General features: G+C 43.7%; 1 long non-coding RNA gene across 1 annotated transcript in view; it reads left to right on the forward strand.

The window, feature by feature from the left end:
- Positions 1-2348, forward strand: part of LOC122674762 — a 29924-nt gene extending 27576 nt beyond the window's left edge. Inside the window, exon 4 of the long non-coding RNA XR_006335028.1 lies at positions 1982-2348. This is a non-coding gene — a long non-coding RNA (uncharacterized LOC122674762). The remainder of the gene's footprint in view (positions 1-1981) is intronic.
- The last annotated feature ends 5246 nt before the right edge of the window (positions 2349-7594 follow it).

Below are 7594 nucleotides of genomic sequence, written 5' to 3' on the forward strand. Positions count from 1 at the left end.
ACAACCTTTTCAAAACAGCATAAAATCTCTTTATATCTAGAAAAATCCTTTTCACCTAGGAAATGATTTTCTGATCAGTTCAATTTGATGTACTACAGAAAAGTTCTGAATGTTTCAACCCACAGTTCAAACTAGTTCTTATGAAACAAATAGATTTTGAGGTGCTTTGGAGGCAAGGACCTGTTCCTAGCCATTTCTGTATCCATAACATTGCCTTAAATGTTATAAATATTTGTTGCATTAATGAACACATGAAATTTCCTAGGATATTCAGGCTGGAGAGAACTTGAAAACCTGTCAGGTTAATTAGACTCCAGAGCCTTCACCTCTGACTGTCTTTGGGATGTTTCTGTGTAGATAGTGTCAAAGAGGTTTATAGGTGATGCTTTATAGACAGCTTCATGGAAATGTCATGAACCCTTGTAGAATACTTACTGCCAGAAACATGCCAAGTTTTAAACGTGTTTCTTTTTTTCTGAAAGAACAAGAGCCCTTATCTTCTTATGAATGTACAATCAGAAGATTATAGAGAAGTCAAAATATTGTATGAAGCAATGGGTCATATCCTGCTTAGTTATAAGCAGTTTCCTAGTAATGAAGGTATCATTCATTCAAAATGCAGTCATTCCAGACATAATGCCATTTGTAGCAACAAGGATGCCTAGAGATTATGACACTGAGTGAAGTGAGTCAGACAGAGAACTATTGTGTGACATCCTTTCTATGTAGAATCTAAGAATAAATGAGAAAAATGAACTTACAAAGCAGAAAGAAACTCAGAGACTTAGAGAATGGGAGTAAGGATTGGGGGGAAGGGATAGCTTGGGAGTTTGAAATGGACATGTACACACTGCTATGTTTAAAATAGGTAACCAACAAGGTCCTACTAACTGGCGCATGGAACTCTGATCAGTGCTGCGTGGCAGCCAGAATGGAGGGGAGTTTGGGGTGGAATGGACACGTGTACGTATGGCTGAGGCCCCGTTGCTGTCCACCTAAAACTAGCACAGCCTTGACAATCAGCTCTGCGTGTGTGCTTAGTCACCAAGTCATGTCTGACGCTTTGCGACCCGTGGATTGTAGCTCCCCAGTCTCCTCTGTCCATAGGATTTCCCATGCAGGAACACTGGAGTGGGTTGCCATTTCCTTCTCCAGGAGTCTTCCCAACCCTGGCATCGAACACGCATCTCCTATATTGCAGGTGGAATTTTTACCCCTGAGCCACCAGGGAAGCCCTAATCAGCTCTGCTGCTGCTGCTGCTGCTGAGTCACTTCAGTCGTGTCTGACTCTGAGCGACCCCGTAGACGGCAGCCCACCAGGCTCCCCCGTCCCTGGGATTCTCCAGGCAAGAACACTGGAGTGGGTTGCCATTTCCTTCTCCAATGCATGAAAGTGAAAAGTGAAAGTGAAGTCGCTCCATCGTGTCTGACTCTTCGCGACCCCATGGACTGCAGCCTACCAGGCTCCTCTGTCCATGGGATTTTCCAGGCAAGAGTACTGGAGTGGGTTGCCATTGCCTTCTCCTAATCAGCTATACCCTAATACAAAATAATTTTTTCTAAAAGTGATCATTCTGGGTCTCTAAATTCTGACATGTACAGTGCATTAGAACAGATTATGCCCAGCGGTCAGTCTGGGATCTCAAAGTACCTGTTTTTGTTTGTTTGTTTGTTTGTTTGTCATCTTTTCTTCTCAACTCTGGAAAATTTATAGATAAACATGTTTGAATATTCTCTTGATGTTACATACAAATAGTTGTTTATATATTTTGTATATTAATAACCTGCCATATCAAAAGCATTTAAGTAGGAATGTCTTCATGTAACTGTAAGCAAAGAATGCCTGCCAAGTCAAAATAATAGTTTTTTTTTTTTTTTTTTAAGCCTAAGACACTTGTAAGTCTGAATAGGTTGTTGGCACGGCTAATCCCAAAATTTAAATCTTGTAGGTGCTAGTTTCTTATGAGTCTGTTTTGTCCAGGCAGAATGTCAGCTGTGTCCTAATGTGAACTGGGCCTCATATATCATATATTGCCCAAAACACTGAGAAGATAACCATAGGAGAGGGGCCGTGAGTCCATATTTGCTGCATGAAAGATGGTGGTGTTGGCCATGACCCCGGAACTGCTATGCAAGCAGCCAGCCTCGTAATTTCTACTTGGTTAGAAGGTGTTACCAGGGAAGATTCTACCTAACATGACTCAGTGAGAGGTGAACATATCAGTTTGCCCATAAGAGGATCATATAGTCAAAACTGTGTTTTTTCCAGTAGTCATGTTTGGATGTGAGAGTTGTACCATAAAGAAAGCTGAGCACCAGAGAATTGATGCTTTTGAACTGTGGTGTTGGAGAAGACTCTTGAGAGTCCCTTGGACTGCAAGGAGATCAAACCAGTCCATCCCAAAGGAAATCAACCCTGAATATTCACTGGAAGGACTGATGCTGAAAGTGAAGTTCCAATACTTTGGCCACCTGATGCGAAGAGCTGATTCATTAAAAAAGACCCTGATGCTGGGAAAGATTGAAGGCCGAAGGAGAAGGGGACAACAGAGGATGAGATGGTTGGATGGTATCACCAACTCAATGGCTATGAGTTTGAGCAAGCTCCAGGAGATGGTGAAGGACAGGGAAGCCTGGCGTGCTGCAGTCCATGGAGTTGCAGAGTCTGACACAACTAATTGACTGAAAAACAACAGTAAGCTTTGTTGATTTGTTTGGGTGTATGATGTAGAATGTGAAGCAGAATTGGGCATAGTTTAGATTAGGAGTAAACAAACATTTTCATGAAGCAGTAGGTAGTAAATACATTCAGCATTGCATATCTCTCTCAATACTTTTCAAGTCTGCTCTCATAGCTTGAAAGCAGACAGATAATAATATTACAAAAACAAATGAGTATTACTTGTCCCAATAAAATGTTATTTATAAAAATAGGTGAAGGGGGCTCTATTTGGTCCTTGGGCTATACTTTGCCATCTTGGTTTAAAATAAAAAATGCCTTGGGTCTTTCCCAACACAAACCCACATTTGAAACAAACAAATGAATTTAGACTCAAAATAACACCTATGCTGATGATACCTTGCTGCTTTGCTCTGCATTGACTGCTGCCAGGATCTTAATTTGCAGATGGTCTCCTAACATATGGGCCTCCCTGGTGGTTCAGACGGGAAAGAATCTGCCTGCAACGCGGGAGACCTAGGTTCGATCCCTGGGTGGGGAAGATACCCTAAGAAGGGAATGGCAACTGACTCCAGTATTCTTGCCTGGAGAACCCCATGGACAGAGGAGCCTGGCAGGCTACAGTCTATGGGATCACAAAGAGTCAGACACGACTGAATGACTAACGCTTTTGCTAACGTACAACTAGCATATGGAATGTGAAGAAAAAGTCTGTTTTGACTCTGTACCAATTATTTTGATTACAAACAGATGACGAATGGTAGTGGCCGACTCAAAAATGTTTATTTCATTTATGCAGAAGCAGTACAAAAAATCGAATCTCAATTTAGCAAGAAATATTTGAGAAATGGGTTTATACCTTAGCATATTTTTGGTGAACATTAGGTTAATCAGGCTCCCATTTATGTCTTATTTTCTGGTGGCTCAAATAGTAAAGAGTCTGCCTGCAATGCAAGAGACTTGGGTTTGATCCCTGGGTCTGGAAGATTCCCTGGAGAAGGGAATGGCTACTCACTCCAGTATTCTTGCCTGGAGAATTCCATGGACAGAGGAACCTGGTGAACTATAGTCCATGGGGTTGCCAAGAGTCAGACATAATTGTAAAACTAACACACTTACACCTTACTGGTAAAAATGTTTCTTTCCCATCTTAGTGAAATGGGTTCAGTTGGCCTTAGGAAGCGGGACACCATGACCCTGTCATACAATCTTTGCTTATTTGCATTTCATCCTTCCCTTGCTTCAACATTTATTACATACCTTAGTGGGAGGAGGAGGAGGAAAAGACCAAGAAGCATATGTAAATCAACCACCCTTGGTGCCATAATTAAAAATGGGAATTACATAGATTTAGCATAGTCACAAAATCTGTTCTTTCCTTTCTGGTGTTGGAAAGTGCTTGGCCTTCTTTACAAGCATTCCACTGCCTTTCAGGCGGCTGCTATTAGTAGACAATTACTTGATGGCTTCTATGAATCAATCTGATTAGGTTGAACCAGAAGTCACTTGCTCTTGTGCTCTGTCTCATAATAGTTGGCATTTGATATCAATTGCTGAGATGTCTCCGCCCGCCCCTACCCCCGCCCCTGCCCCGCACACCCCTGGCAACAGTTGAAATTAATTTGGCTTTCTTCCTGCTGTGCTTATCCTTGTGGAACCTTTTATCTTCTTAGTTCTTGACATATTGGGTACTTGATGCAGTGTGTGTGTGTGTGTGTGTGTGTGTGTGTGTGTGTGAGTCACTCAGTCATATCTGACCAGGCTTCTCTGTCTGTGGACTTCTCCAGGCAAGAATACTGCAGTGGGTTGCCATTTTCTGTTCCAGGGGATCTTCCAGACCCAGGAATTGAACCCAGGTCTCCTGCACTGCAGGCAGATTCTTTACCATCTGAACCCCCGGGGAGCCCACTTGTGCTCAAAGTCTTCCTTCAGGGGACAGCCAACCTGATCCCAGTGAAGAAACAACCCAGCAGGGTGGTCCGGCAGGCGATCTGGCAGATAGTGAACCAAATCTCGGTCTGCAGGCCCCTTGGTCTCCTCTTACGACTCTACCCTAGTTTGGGATGAGACCCTCCAAGGGGCTGTTGTGCAAGTAGTGATTTCTATTAAGAGGCTATATATTCTGGTAGGAGAAAGAGAGACTCTGTGATTTAATAGGGCTGGTTTTGCATATTGTTTAATTTTGGCTCCTCTTATTTGTAGGACCTGGAACAAGTCATTCACCTTTTTGTACCTTAGTGACTTTGTAAGGGCTTCCTAGGTGGCTCAGTGGTAAAGACTCCACCTGCCAATGCAGGAGATGCGGGTTCAATCCCTGGGTTGGGAAGATCCCCTGGAGAAGGAAATGGCAACCCACTCCAGTATTGTTGCCTGGAAATCCCATGTACGAAGGAGCCTGGTGGGCTACAGTCCATGGGGTTGCAAAGGATCAGGCTCAACTGAGTGACTGATCATGAGCATGACTTTGTGAGACCAGAAACTCCGTCTACTACATAAATTATTTTGATGTTCAGGGAGCATCCACATGCCAGCATGTTCACATCACTCAGAATGCCAGACACATAGTAGGTGCCCTGTAAGTTTTGCTTTGAAGGAAATGTGTTTCCTATAGCCTCTACCCAAAATGAAGGAGAGATGTCCCCTTCCAAGTCCCTTGACTCAAGTCACCTGGGCTGAGGGAGAGGAGAGCCTTCTCAGGGCCCCAGGTGCCCATCACTAGTAAAGACTTAGGGCTTGTCACACCAAGTGTTCATGTTTGGAAGCTTGCTGAGTCTGGTGCGTTTCTGAGGCTTTTGTGTAATGGGCTTTGTGTAATGCTAATAAACACACAAACCTCTTTATAAACATGTTCTTGTGGACCCCTGAGGCTACAGTGCTGATGAGCTTATTTTTTTTAATAAAAAATGAGATGAACTGCAAGGACCCAATTAGAGAGGCTCAGTCAGATCACTGGAGGTTTTTAGGCCTGGACACTATAGAAGAGCTTTGAAGAGGCTGGGGCAAGAGAAACCACAACGAGAGAGACACCGAACTTGCTTTCATTCTTCGCGGCAGCTTTGTTTGTCCTCCCTGCAGGCTCAGAGCTGCGCTGCTGGGACAGAACTCATCTCCCAGCAAGCTGGTTTTGTTCCTCACTTGCAAGGCTCTGTGAATGGATCTCTGAAACGCAAGCACCCTAGTCCCCAGGAGTGCAAAGGGTTTGACAACACAGTGAGTGGCAGTGGATGCCTTTTCTCACCTAGATGAAGCGAAGTCTCTTGCAAAAGACACTCCCAAATTTGAAATAGTTCTAATCCAGTAATCTCACCCTTGTCACGTTAACAGAGAGGATGAGACTGGGGAAGTGATGCCTTTTAGGCTCTGTTCTTGTCCACAGCTTACAGTTCAGAGACCACTGCCATAGGTTTATCTTTTAAGATCAGTTTGTAGGTGGTGGAGTTGCAAGCAGATGATGGGGAAAAACATCAGAATAAACCTTCTAAGGATAATGAGTCTCTTACCTGCAGAATCACCTTGAAGTGTACATATATATGCTAAAATTTCAGAACCAAAACTTCTAATCTTAGTGTGATTGAGATTAGGGCTATATCTCTTTAATGGCTTAGCCAGCAGAATTCTGATTATCTTCCGTATCTTTCTGTAATTGTACTTCCCTTGCTGGAGTTCCCATGGTTGGTATATCCCATTCTATGCACATTTATGGTATGCTTTTCTTTTGGTCTTTATTTAAGTTTAGAGATAAAGACATATTAATACTTTGGGCACAAAGACCCTGATGCTGGGAAAGATTGAGGGCAGGAGAAGGGAGTGATAGAGGATGAGATGATTGGATGGCATCCCTGACTCAGTAGACACGAGTTTGAGCAAATAGTGGACAGGGAAGCCTGGCTGGCTACAGTCCATGGGGTTGCAGAGAGTGAGACACTTCTGGGCAACTGAGCACCACACACATACACATCACTGGCTAAACCCTGTACCAAGTGCTAGGATTCCATAGTGAACAAAGCTACCGTCTCTCACAGCCATAGCGAAATAGTGAGATGGATGAGTAGTCATAAACTGTGATCAGCCCCATGGATGAAAAGTCCAGGCCATCACAAGAACTGTAGCTGGGTAGCCGATAAAGGCTGAAGAGTCAAAGAAGCTCTCCTCAGGAGGGATCCTGTGGACTAAGAAGTGAATGATGAAGAAGTGAGTGCAAAATGGTGATCATTCTGGGTTGCAAGAAGAACATGTGCAAAGGCCCTGAATCGAAAGGAATTTGGCATGTGGAAGGAGCTCAAAGTGAGAGAGTGTGGCAAGAAAATGGAGAGCGAAGAAAAAACAGGAGATGACATTAGAGGGGTTTGGAGGGTGGGGCACTGGCCACATCAAATACATGTTGGGTTTTTATCTTTAAATCAATGAGATACCATTGAAAGGTTAATAATAAGAAGAAAGAAATTTGTTAGTAAAAGATCGTGGTGGCAATATACAGAAATCTATTGAAGATGGCCGTAAGCTGATTTTAAAGTATGCCTGCAAATTCTTTGATACCCATTGCTTTTGGAAATGGAGCTTAATTCTCCCTCCCTTGGATGTGGCTGGGCTTGGTGACTCTCTCCTAAAGAGTAGGATATAATGGGAGTGACAGTGCTTCCCTTTTAAGGCTAGGTCAAGAAAAAAAATATGGCCTTCTCCACGCTCTTTAATCGTTTGCTCTGATGGAAGCCGGCTGCCATGTTGTAAGGACCTGAAGACCTTGAGGCAAGAAACTGGGGACTCCTGCCACAGTCGTGTGAGGGAACCAAGGCTGGGAGCAAATCCTCCAGCCATGCTCAAGCCTTCAGGTGATTCTAGATGATCCCTGCCAACATCCTGATGACTCAAAGCCAGAACAAGCCAGCTTAGGGACGCCCAGATTCCTGACTCTCA

This window comes from Cervus elaphus, chromosome 18 (assembly GCF_910594005.1).
Source record: "Cervus elaphus chromosome 18, mCerEla1.1, whole genome shotgun sequence".
NCBI lineage: Eukaryota > Metazoa > Chordata > Mammalia > Artiodactyla > Cervidae > Cervus > Cervus elaphus.